This window comes from Topomyia yanbarensis, chromosome 2 (assembly GCF_030247195.1).
Source record: "Topomyia yanbarensis strain Yona2022 chromosome 2, ASM3024719v1, whole genome shotgun sequence".
In the NCBI taxonomy this organism is placed as follows: Eukaryota; Metazoa; Arthropoda; class Insecta; order Diptera; family Culicidae; genus Topomyia; species Topomyia yanbarensis.
The window spans coordinates 446,252,295-446,265,152 of record NC_080671.1 but is presented as its reverse complement, the minus strand read 5'-3'; the positions used below and the strand labels follow the sequence as shown (position 1 = coordinate 446,265,152).

Below are 12,858 nucleotides of genomic sequence, written 5' to 3'. Positions count from 1 at the left end.
TTTGTAGGAGGCGGTGAACTTTTGATTGAAAATACCGAAGCCAGTGGATTCTTCGAGGTTTGATCCGTCAGCATAAAACATCTTAGAAAGTCGACTTCTCGGAATTTATTATAAAAAATATTTGGAACCACTTGTGGGCGTATGTGGTCCGGAATTCCACTAATCTCGTCTTTCATGGATGTGTCGAAGAAAACAGTAGATTCAGAAGTATTTATGAAATGAACACGGTTGGGATAGTAAGAAGAAGGGTTAATATTCTGCGCCATGTAGTCAAAGTACAGGGACATGAAACGGGTCTGAGAATTGAGCTCAACAAGCCTTTCGAAATTTTCAATCACGACCGGGTTCAAGATATCGCATCGAATGAGCAATCGATATGAGAGTTCCCAAAATCGATTTTTCAATGGGAGAACGCCCGAGGCTCATCGTATGGGTCGACTGCATGCACCCTAAGGCGATACGCAAACAACGATACTGAATTCTTTCGAGTTTGATGAAATGTATGTTCGCGGCGGAGCGAAAGCAGAAGCATCCGTATTCCATTACCGACAGTATCGTTGTTTGATACAACCTAATTAGGTCTCCTGGGTGGGCACCCCACCACGTTCCGGTTATTGTACGAAGAAAGTTGATCCTTTGCTGGCATTTCTGTTTCAGATACCGAATATGGCATCCCCAAGTACCTTTCGAGTCGAACCAGACCCCTAGATATTTTACTGTGAAGACCTGAGCGATAGTTTGACCCATTAATAGAAGCTGTAGTTGTGCTGGTTCACGCTTCCTTGAAAATACAACTAGCTCAGTTTTCTCCGTGGAGAATTCGATACCCAGCTTAATAGCCCAAGCAGACAAATTGTCCAAGGTATTCTGTAATGGTCCTTGTAGATCGACAGCTTTGGGTCCCGTAACAGACACCACGCCATCGTCTGCAAGTTGCCTTAACATGCAGGAATTGTCAAGACATTCATCAATGTCGTTGACATAGAAATTGTATAACAGAGGGCTTAGACATGAGCCCTGGGGAAGGCCCATGTAGCTAAATCGTGATGTCGATAAGTCACCATGCGAAAAATGCATGTGCTTTTCCGACAACAAGTTTAGTAAAAAATTGTTTAAAGTCGCTGAAAGACCATGTTGGTACAGCTTCTCTGGAAGAATGTTGATCGAAACTGAATCAAAAGCCCCCTTAATATCTAGGAACACTGATGCCATCTGCTCTTTGCTAGCATAGGCCATTTGAATTTCAGTTGAGAGCAACGCAAGACAATCGTTCGTCCCTTTGCCTTTGCGGATGCCAAATTGTGTATCTGACAGTAAGCCATTTGCTTCGACCCAATTGTCGAGGCGGGATAGGATCATTTTCTCGAACAACTTCCGGATACAGGATAGCATTGCGATCGGACGGTACGAATTGTGGTCGGAGGCTGGTTTTCCTGGTTTTTGGATGGCGATGACTTTAAAAAAAAAAGTATTGTTCTAGACTCGCCGATAGAATATTTCAAATACAGTCTCAGATGAAAGAGGAGTATCTAAGCTTTCGATTACTGAGTACATGTAAACATTCCTCTTTAATTAAACTTATAATCCATTTTTTTTAGTAACGCCAAACATTTTGGTTAATAAAGAAAAAAAAAATGAACAATTTTTTTATGTTTGGTGGTTATTTTAGACTATTTTCCTTAAACAGATTGATAGAAGTCATGCAATACATATCTTTCCCATTCACTTGTTTTTCTTTTTGTATTTCGGAAATATGAAGGAAATTTTATAGTGCAGCAAGATTTTTCATAATGAAATATACTTGATGATGAACTTCCAGTTCAAAATCTATGAATAGTCCCGTTCACTCGATACACGCTGACCTACAGGACGAATGTATGTCAAAACCGAAAAATAAAGCTTATTTTAATATTTTCTACGAGGATAAGTTTTCACTTTATGATATTGTCGGAAAAAGATCATCCAAATATTCAAAAACATTTATACGGGTAAGTGCGAAATGTTTCGAACAAAAACCCGACCCGACCTGTACCCGGAATAAATATTTTTTAATGTACCCGACCTCACCCGTACCCGGTGATAACGAAACCCGCCCCGATTCCTACGGGTACGGGTTCGGGCCGGATATCGGGTAAAACTACCAGTACCCGCTAATCTCGAGAGAGGACGTAAGTTGTGGAGAATCATATCTAACAGTTTCCACTAGATTAAACAAGCAAAGTGGTTTTACTTAATGATAATTCAGTCTGACACTACAATCATTAAAACAATCATTAATACATATCGGAACAGGAATAATAACTGGCAAAATAGTTGCAGGGAAACTAGTATTCGTGGACATTACGGTTCAGACCTAGTATAATATATTAGCAGTAGTCCCACGGCCGGCTGTTTGGAGTTCAAATTGCTGTAGTTTAGAGAAAAAGTAAATCACTCTCGATGGCCGGTTATCCAGAGTTTAAACACAAGAAAAACACAACTAAATATCTTTATGCTCTGAGTATTCGTATACTCGGCAAGTAACCACATAAAAACATGTTCATTTCGTGGTCACATTACCAGCTTGTAGCGAATCTTAGACCTATACCTGTCTTTCAATCCAACTTCTTAATACCTATGGAACCTTCGCTGAGTCGGTGGTCTTCGTTAAGTAAGTATTACATCAATATTTCCTAACCTATCCTAAGTATCGGCGAACATGGCCGTGGCTGATGATGACGATTCTCATGCTATTGGTTTTCTGAACTCAAAAGAGATAAAGTTTTCATTCCCGATTCCTAACATGATAATTGTTAGTATGCAATCTACGAATAGCACAGTACTTCGCAACGCAACGCAAAACGAGAGATTTGTTTGATCCGAGCTCTTCCATTAAAACAGATGCCTTTCAGTTGTTTGTGGTGATTTCCATATTAAGCATATATTGTAAGTTTACTTATTCTTAGGTTGGGTATAGAAAAGTGCACGCTTTTCACAATTAAAGAAAATTATTGAACTACTAAAGAATTTCAAAATATTCAAGCTAATTTTTGTTTATCGATGTTTCTGTTAACACATTTATTTAAATTACGACAAATATTGATATTTATAAAAAATATCAAAAAAACCGAAAGATCGAACATCATTGTTATTTAGTTTGTTTGAAATACTTTTGTACATATTGCACATTTCACACCAAATTGGACTGCCATACAAGGGTGAACTTAGCTTAGTTGACCGCCCGTCAGTTTCCCGTGACGGATCAAAGCCTGTTGAAATTGAATATTGAACCAATTGTATGATACTTGGGAGTAGTACATCATACTCAACGTGCAACCTAAAGAGTCTAAGATTATAATATGATCAATAACGTAGATGACAACACCCATGCAGGGCAATTTAGGGATGGAAAGAAATGCTAGTTTAATATGACCAAGGAACTCCCTGCATCATCCACAAGTGTCGCAGAATAGGATTGGTGTTAGTAGGTAGGGAAATGAATCAGGATATATCTTGGTAGATAATGTGATTCTAAGGGCCGTCCATATTCCACGTGAACAATTAAGGGGAGGGTAGAGTGTACGAAAAAGTCCACGACTCTCCATGGAGAGAGAGGTGGGGGTACGAGAATTATCCACGTGAACTCTTGCTGATTTTTTCCTTTCTCATATAGAAAGGTTATGCAATCGCTCCAAGCATCGACTTTTTAACCGAGGCCCTGAGGGTCGATTCACATATACCAATCGACTCAGTTCGTCGAGATTGGAAAATGTCTGTGTGTATGTATGTGTGTTTGTGTGTATGTGAAAAAAATGTCACCTCTGTTTCTCAGAGATGGCTGAACAGATTTGCACAAAATTAGTCTCAAATGAAAGGTACAACCTTCCCATCGGCTGTTATAGATTTTTTTGTTGATCGGAATCCGGATTTTCGGGTTGAAGAGTGCGGTCACACAGCAAATTCCCATATAAACTGGTACCACCATGATATCCAAATGATGCAATACATATTAAAATGCATGCAACATTACTTGTATTTGCGGGTCTAGATTAATAATGGCCAATTGAAGTAGTTTTGACCACAATGGCCACCTATGACGGTTCCTGATGCCCTCGGGGAACTTGCCAAATTCCTAAGTTAATATCCCGTCTATTTCTCAACGAATTCTTGATCGATTTGAACAAACTTGATTTCAAATGAATGAAATGACACTGCCATTATCTGCTATTGAATTTTATTCCGACTATAGGTTCCGGAGTTATAGGTTGATTAATGCGGTCACACAGGAATTTCCCATATAAACCGTTACAATCGTAATATCTCAGAGGTTCAAAATCTACTGAAATGGACAAAAAATAAGGGCCGAGTATCATATACCATTCGACTCAGTTCGTCGAGATCGGAAAATGTTTGTGTGTATGTATGTGTGTGTATGTGCAGACATGAAAATAAAATTTCCACATCGGTTTCTCGGGGATGGCTGAATCGATTTTCACAAACTTAATCGCAAATGAAAGGTACAACGTTCCCATCAACCGCTATTGGATTTTATTTTGATCCGACATTTGCTTCAGGAGATACGAGTTGAAGAGTACGGTTACATAGAAAATCTTGTTATAATTTGTCCACATCAGTTTCTCGGCATTTTTTGAACCGATTATAACAAACTTAGTTTTAAATGAAAGGTAGAACGTTTTTATTGGCTGCTATTGAATTTTGTGTGGGTTTGACTTCTAGTTCCGGAATTACAGAATGATGAGTACGATCACGCAGAAAATTCCGATTTCAACGGATACTGCGATGAATGTATAAAGGTGTTTTTTTTTCAAAAATGCTACCACAACTACTTGGATTTATAGTTCTAGGTCACAAACAGTCACTCAAAGTCATTGGCACCATCATTGGCCACCATCGCCGGATCCGGCGGCCCAGACGGAAGTATCCGAACTTAGAATAACAATTACATCGGTTTCTCGGAGGTGGCAAGACCGTTTGGAGCAAACTTAAATGAAATCTTTTACTACCCCGTAAACTGCTATTAAATTTAATTCTGATCCGACTTACGGTTCCGGTGTTGCGGATTGTGGCATGCGGTCACATAGAAAATTCCGATTCAAAATGATACCTCGATGAAGGCAAAACGGTAAAAATTTCGCTAAAATGAATATATCTGTGTCATACAACTTGCATTAGCAGTTCTAGCTCACTGACGGCCAACCGAAGTCTCGTAGACCGCATTGACCATCGTAAACAGTTCCGGAAGTGCCCCGGAAGAATCTCCACCTATAAACATTAACAAACTCACAACAGTTTATCGGGGAAGGTTGGAACGATCTTCAAAAACTTAGTCCCAAATGAAAGGTATATAAGTCATAGATGTCTATAAAATTTCCTACGAATCGGTTATATGGTTCCGGAAATACAGACCGATCCTTCCGGTCACCTATGAAATTCCCACATAAGTTAATTTTTTTGGGGACTACATGAAATTTCAGAAATACCTCCAAAATGCATGATGCCAAATACCTCCAAAATGCATGTTTCCGGAGTTACGGCTTCACCCCTCAAAAAGCGAAGAATCTCAAAGGCCCGGCTAGTTACTGTTCTCTAGTTTCAATGAACTTGTGATTTGAAATACAAATGATCGAATGTTTTCGGGGCTTCGATTCTCTCACTGATAAAACGACGAAAAGGAGGCTTACAATTTCGTTGGGTCTTAGGAGTGATGCTTCTTGAAGTCACAATTATAGCTTGCCTTTTTGAGGGTTAAGAGTGCGACTACACATATAAACTGATACCACTACAACAGTCCAAATTACTAGTGACACCCCAAAAATCGCTTTGACATTGGCTATCTACGACGGTTTCTGAGTTCATAAAAGTAGGAACTGAATAGGAAAATTTAAAAATGGAATTTTTATTTTTGATTCCAAATGTTTTTAAAATGCACGAAATGTCGAAATTTGATGAAATCTCGAAAAAAAATTTAACAAATATTGATTTTTTTTGCATTTTGGCAAATTTTTGCCTTCGCCTTTCTCATAAAGAAAGGTTATGCAATCACTCTGAAAATCTTCAACCTAATTTTCTTTCGCCTGACATAGGATTTATGGATTTTACAGGAGCGTAGCTAGGGAAGAAAGGACGACATCAGGTCCGTGGTTGGCGAGCGTTTGTAGGTGCAAAGTGTATTAAGAATGTAACAGACATTTTCACAATTATATGGAACATAATCGGTCATGGAGTCAAAGTTTGAAGAAATGAGAAAGGCACAATTGCACCGCTAGGTGGATTAAAACAGGTTTTTCGTATAACATTCAGCATCAAAGTAGTGCATTGGAAAAGTCCATAATTTTTTGGAATTTAAAGCACTTTTATGAGATTACCAGTCAAAAAATAGGAAAAGTCCACGTGGACATCGTGGGTAGGGGGGTAGGGGTACAGAGATTGTCCACGCTTGTCCACGGAGGGGGTCAAAACCAAGGCATTTCTGTCCACGTGGTATATGAACGGCCCCCAAGTACTCACGCGCTTTGTCTTTTCATTTTAGATCAACGTTTTTGGGTACGTGACCTCCAGTAAAAATATTAATGCCGTTCGAATAGGTATTTTAATAATTATTCCTTCGCAGGGCGTTACATAAAAGAATAAACCTGCGTGGAATATAAAAGAGGTATCTGTTCATCTATAGACGATATAATCTTAGTCGAAAGTCGCCCGCGAGCTCCGAACTCCGAACAGCCGGTCATCGGGAGTTTTGCTTCTTATAAACACTTCAATGATCATTTCCAAAGTTTGCAGTACAAAGCATGCGCACAAAAAGTATGAAAGATATCCCAAATGAATGTGAAGAAATTCACTGAGAAATGTTAATGACAAGTTGGCATCTCCACTCTCGCTATCAGACACGTTTCAATAATTGAATTAACTGCCAAATTACAAACGACATGTTTATTGTGCGTAACAAATATAATAAACACAACGACAAGAGCTTTTGATCCATCGGCGGCCCAGAAGAGTAATGGATGGAAGAAAAGCAATACTGACAAAGACCGACTACCATAAGAGCGGTTCAAACTCGAAAGAGTGACGCAGAGTACAGGATGATTTTGAAGAAAGGAAGTGCGATTTTACGAAGTTCTAGCTTCCGATGATGGCCCTACATTTTCTGACAGAGTGATGTTTTGGAGTGTTCAGATGTTTACCACTGTTTAGGAAAGCAAAAGTAGTACAAAGACCTTCATGAGACCTCAAGACTGTCACTTTTGGTGGTATTCGTCAATGTAAATTTGTCGGTAGACGGTTCCAGATTTAATAAAAAAAAACTGGCTTATTTTGACACATCTACAGATCGCTTGCCATACAAAATTTTTTGTGTGCTTCGACAGCTTCATATTTGGCCAGTTAAAAAAATTTCCTACTTGAAAGTTTGCTTCTTATAACCATTTTTAAACAAAGCTTTGGAAGTTATACATTAGCGTGGAGGAGCCGGTATATTAATACGTGCTGTTACTGTGTAGAATTAGACTTCATCCTTTACGGCTATTGTACAGCCGCAAGAAGCAACCTAAAACATTGGTACCCAATCGGGAATAGCAAATCAGAAAAGGTGACTAAAGGTCAGTGATTTACTCAATATAGCATGAATAAAGGCTATGACGCAAAAAGTTATGGTTCGTCCAGGTTAAGTCTTCGGCATGGATTAATACCTCGATATAAGAACTCGTAGCATGTTGTTAGTCGCCTCTTACGACATGGGAGCAGGTTCTCAGTGGTTCTATTCTTGGCTGAATTAGCGCAAAAAAAAAAATTAGCCCGCCGGACACCACTCGGTTTTTGAAACACTACCAGTTGCTGCAACAATTAACAGAAACATTGAATTAGGTGGAGAAACGAGTACGTCAACGAAATCAATCCTTTCGTAAACACGGAACAGCACTCAAACGAAAATCACTTCGCAGTGATCGGTTTTAAAGGTTAAATAAGTTCTTAAGACACGTGACCAGAGGGGGAGCTAGAGGACTAGTGAGAGAATGTTGAGGAAGATCTCTATTTCGAATTACTCAGTATGCTTAATGTGACAAAAATAGTTCCTTTCATATTATGCGACTCGACGGAAACTTTCATTCTTACAGTGACGATCTGAGTGAGTCACAGAAGCAAGAAGTGGTGCTCCAGCTAAATACGGAGATAATCTTCCGGCCTTTTTGCATAAGGCGCATAAGGCATTCGTGATGCGAAACATTTGCTGAAGGTGAAAATGAAGGATATGCGGACGGAAGTTGCCTTTATCGAGTTCTACTATGTCAGGCATTCAATGCTGATAGCTGCTTATTCGCGACACTAGCCCTGACGAAACCAATCATTTTGCACCATAACTTGTAGCACGTGTTCTCTGCGACGACGCTATAATTAAGATCCTCATATGACACATTCTTTCGTGACGTTTACAACGATTTGACGAATCTTCATTCGACAAATATGTCATAACTTTATCAAATAAACGCCTACATCAAAACTTATTATAGATTCGGAAAGTAGACAAAATTTTACGAAAGATTCAATCAACATAAACTGAATATACTAGAATTGGATGATTTGACTTTAATTGAAATACGTTGAAAGTTCTAATTTGTGACGCGTTGTAACGTCACGTTACATTATCAGTCACAAAACAATCCTCTTCCAGTATATTCAGTTTGTGTTGATTGAATCTTTCGTGAAATTTCGTCTACTTTCAGAGTCTGTAATAAGTTTTGATGTAGGCGTTCATTTGATAAAGTTATAACATATTTGTCGAATGAAGATTCGTCAAATCGTTGTAACGTCAAGAAAGATTGTGTCATATACATATGGGCGACGAGAAAAGCAATGCTCAGCTTCAAGAAATGGTACCACTTACTTGCACCGGGATCATTAAAAGATTCATATCACATTTGGAAGAAATCGAATTCATTATATATCTAGAAAGTAATTCCCCGTATTGAAAATGGTGCTTCTGTGGTGAAAATCTAAGTGGACCGAACCATTACTACCCTACAAGCATAAACCATAATGCAATAGTATCACTACACACATTACATCTTTGCATATCCATAGTCTCAAATTTTTCCTGAACCACAAACAATTACCACATTTGTGGCTGCTGTTCAGCTAATATTGACGGCAAAGGCTGCGTCTAGTATCTCAAAATTAACAGCCAGCACCATTATTGAGGAAGTCCACACTCGTGGTCCGTAAGGGTATGAAACAAGCATGTAATCTGATGCATAAAAACATTACAGTAGACGTTTTCTTCATGGAAGTGTACATGGAGAATCTCGTCATACCATAACAAACAGTTATTTATTCGCTTTAGATCTATCATCATATTAGGTATATCCTTTCTGATAAGAAAAGTGTAGAGAAACGTTTATTAAATGATCATAGTCAATCGTTTAGCCTAACCCATACTTGTTTTCCTTGTCAATCGCTTAAAGTTAAAAAAACTACGTCTGGTCCCATGCGGAGGAGCAAAAACAACAAGCACAAAGCGAACAATTACAGCACCATCTTCGATCTCCGAGATACACATGTCCATCCGCCATAGATTGAAACAAATGGGGCGAAAACTGTCCCTGAAAGTGTCAATATCAATTGGCACAAGCATCGTCGCTGCAGTCGGATGCCACTGCTGCTGTCCGACACCAGCGGACACTTTTCAAGATCAAAAAACCGAGCGTAAACATAAGTTTCTATTTTTGTGCTCCGTCCGCAGAAAAGTCCAATGTTTGCGTTTCTGATCGGTAAGGGAGGAAACGGAAGGGTAGCAAGACACCAAATCGCTTTGATATCTCGCAACTCCGCCGGTGTGTGCGCTGTCCGGTACGGTACGGTCCGATGCGCCTGGGGAGCTTTCTGGATGATACCGCATATATTGTTGGTGGCTGCAGGAAGGACATCGGAATTGCGTTCGCGTGCACATTCTGTGTAGCGTGCTTTGCGCTAGCCGGGGAGTTGGCGCAACTTTTATCGGTCAGCAGTTTTTTTTTTTTTTTGTGCGGATTTTCCTTTTCCTGCTGATTTTCCGGCAAGCTTCCAGTTTTCGGGGGAACTGTCTGCTTCCGGTAAATTGAAACATTGCAGAGTATGCTGGTTTTTTTTTTGGGTTGGAGATAATGCATAATGCATTAGTGGGTTGTAGATCAAACGGAGACCGGAGAATTGGAGAGAACTTTTTCGGACACCAGAAACAAATGATATTGCATGAGATAAAACAGATGAGCTCGGTCGGGTGGTTTTAAACTTTGTAGCAGGGTGGTGGACGATATGTGCATGCACGAGGTTGATTAGAGATAATGTTGAGTTTTGTGTCCATGTATTAGGCAATGACATCGTTTCAAATTAAATAGAAATGCTTTTCAAACTTAAGTTTATGATGTGAATAGCGTTAGTCTGTTTTAGCAACAACAAAATTTGATCCAAGCACTCTGGAATTTTTTTGTATTTAGTCATACAGATGTAAACACAGATAGTAATTTTACTTGGTTGAAAATTCGGTTTGTGCGAATCTCCAGATAATATTAATCCAATATAGCCCGGCATAATTTTATCCAGTTCCCCTCGCTATTGTCGGTAGCAGAACTTCAAACTAGTTCGGCAATCATTTTCACATAAAAACCTAACGAAAAAGTTCATCACATGAACAGAGAAACTCCGACAGCAATTACTGCCACCAATACCGAATGCAAATAATGGAACGTCACACGCAAAAGTTGAACCGAAATCGATCCAACCCGTATCATGACCAACTTCCTATATCCTTCACCGTCAGAGCCAGTAGCCCAATCAGCACAGTTCCTCTTTCCTCTGACAATTTTCACACCTACCTCTCGATTTTCCCACGGTCTTCTTACTCGTCGCACCAACGTTCACGGCATTCAGCCGCTGCCAACATCCAGCTGCTCCACTAATCGCTCCTTCCAGTGCAGTTTACGTCCCATTTGCCTCGATATATATTCACTCACACACACACTTCAGCAGTCACTCGACAAAAAATGATTCCGCCCTAAAATGCCGTCCGTCACCTTACAGTTTCGATCAATGCGAAAATTCTACCTCTTCCTGATGGTTTTAAGCTATCGATTCCAATTCTCTCAGCAGATTCCGCCGCACTTCACCACCCGCACACCTTCGTTAAACCGTGGTTTCCACACAACGGCTGGCGTTCGATGGCTGATTTCACTTCCGGTTGCTCGCACACCCGCATCCAAAAACCTTCATTTTCTCACTGTTTCATCAATATCCCGTTTCTTTGCGTTTGCTTCCGTGGGAATATATGTTAAACTCCTTCCACCACCCCCGCTCTAGACGGTGCACACGAATGAACGAACGATTCCACCCAGCACTTTTATGTGTCAAATGACTCTGCAATGGGTTGCACCTAAATCAGCCAACCAGCCAACACACAACACACCAAACAGCAAGATTCCTTGTCAGGATACTCCTCTAGCGTGGAACCGCACACAGCACGCACATGACCTACGACTATTCGGCAGCGCCTAGGACTACTGTTTGCACACCCGCACCGTTCGACACAGTTGGCTTTGACTGGGCCTGGCTAGGTTCGTCACTGAGCTACGGAGCTCCGAAAATCGCTCGGGCAGAGTTGGGGAGAGTTGAGAGAGAGAGAGAGCTCGGATAACTGTCAAACTTCGCTACCGCGCCCGAAGCCGATGACGCCGGAAAGGGTGCCAGCGGAAAACAACATCAAAATGTAACGCTTCGTAACGGTCGCTGCTTACACACAGCGGCAGACATGCGCGGATCGAAGGGTGTCTCGCGAAAGCTTTTTCCACCAGTACGGTATCCCTGTTTTTCGCATTCCCCTTTTGCTTTCGCCTTTCTATACACAATGGGTTCACAAACAAAAGGGAGTAGTCGTTAGTTTTTTTTTCGTCGGAGGATCCTTTCGGTTTTCGTCATGACCAGCGGCGCTTGTGGGAGGGGGTGGGTTTTGATTGGCGGGTGGTGCCCATTGAGGAAAAGGAGTGAGTAGCAAATAGCGAAACATGCTGGGAAAATTTATTTGCCGCTCCATCATCATCATCATCATCATTATCATCATCGTCATCATGTGCAATCGGAAGCGCTGATGGGTGGTAGGGATGGTATTGAATTTGGGTGTATCGGTTGGGTTGGGATCGGAGGTTGAGCAGCGGCTGCTACTAGGTGAATGAATTAGAATTTTGACCTTCCCAAGAAGGGTTGTACCGGTTTTTTGTGGGATCATGGTGTTGTGGTTCTGATGAAGTGGAAAAGTTTAACTACTATGAATTTTATTGAGATGTTTGGGATAAGTTGGAGGGATCCGATGGATTAATAGGTGATTAATGTGTGAATTTAATTTATACCATTATTCGTCTTTTTCCGTCTGTTTAATGATGGATAAAATGGAGTCTGAGGAGAAGTCGTAGTAGAAAAATTGATTTTAAAAAGAAAAATCAAAACTGTTGCAGCCAAAAACTGGCAAAGAATGCTAGGTCGTAGGTATTCAAAGAAATCTAGAATGATTTTCAATCAATTGAAGGTTCGTGAACCTAAAATTTATTAATTGTACCCTAGCATCCCCATCAAAGTAAGCTTGCCTTCATTTGTTAGATCCAACAAAATTTTCCGAGTTTGAGCACGGATTAAGTTTGATTTTATTTTGTGTTTCGAATTCATCTCAGTTCATCAGTAACTAGCACCAACTTGATGTCGACGATCTATCTAAACTAATGCCCAAATCAGCACTAGTCGTGTGAATTGTGTGGAATTATTTTGTGCCTAACTTTCAAAATCTTTAGAGTTTGACAGTTTGACTTTGCATTTCATTGTAATTCGATTGAGGTGATTTTT

General features: G+C 40.2%; 1 protein-coding gene across 2 annotated transcripts in view; it reads right to left on the bottom strand.

Moving 5' to 3' along the window:
• Positions 1-11,575, bottom strand: part of LOC131685723 (hemicentin-2-like) — a 135,411-nt gene extending 123,836 nt beyond the window's left edge. For both annotated transcript variants that reach the window (XM_058969632.1, XM_058969633.1), the window contains exon 1: positions 10,848-11,575. The gene's annotated coding sequence lies outside the window, so the exon portion shown is untranslated. The remainder of the gene's footprint in view (positions 1-10,847) is intronic.
• Between the last annotated feature and the right edge of the window lie 1,283 nt (positions 11,576-12,858).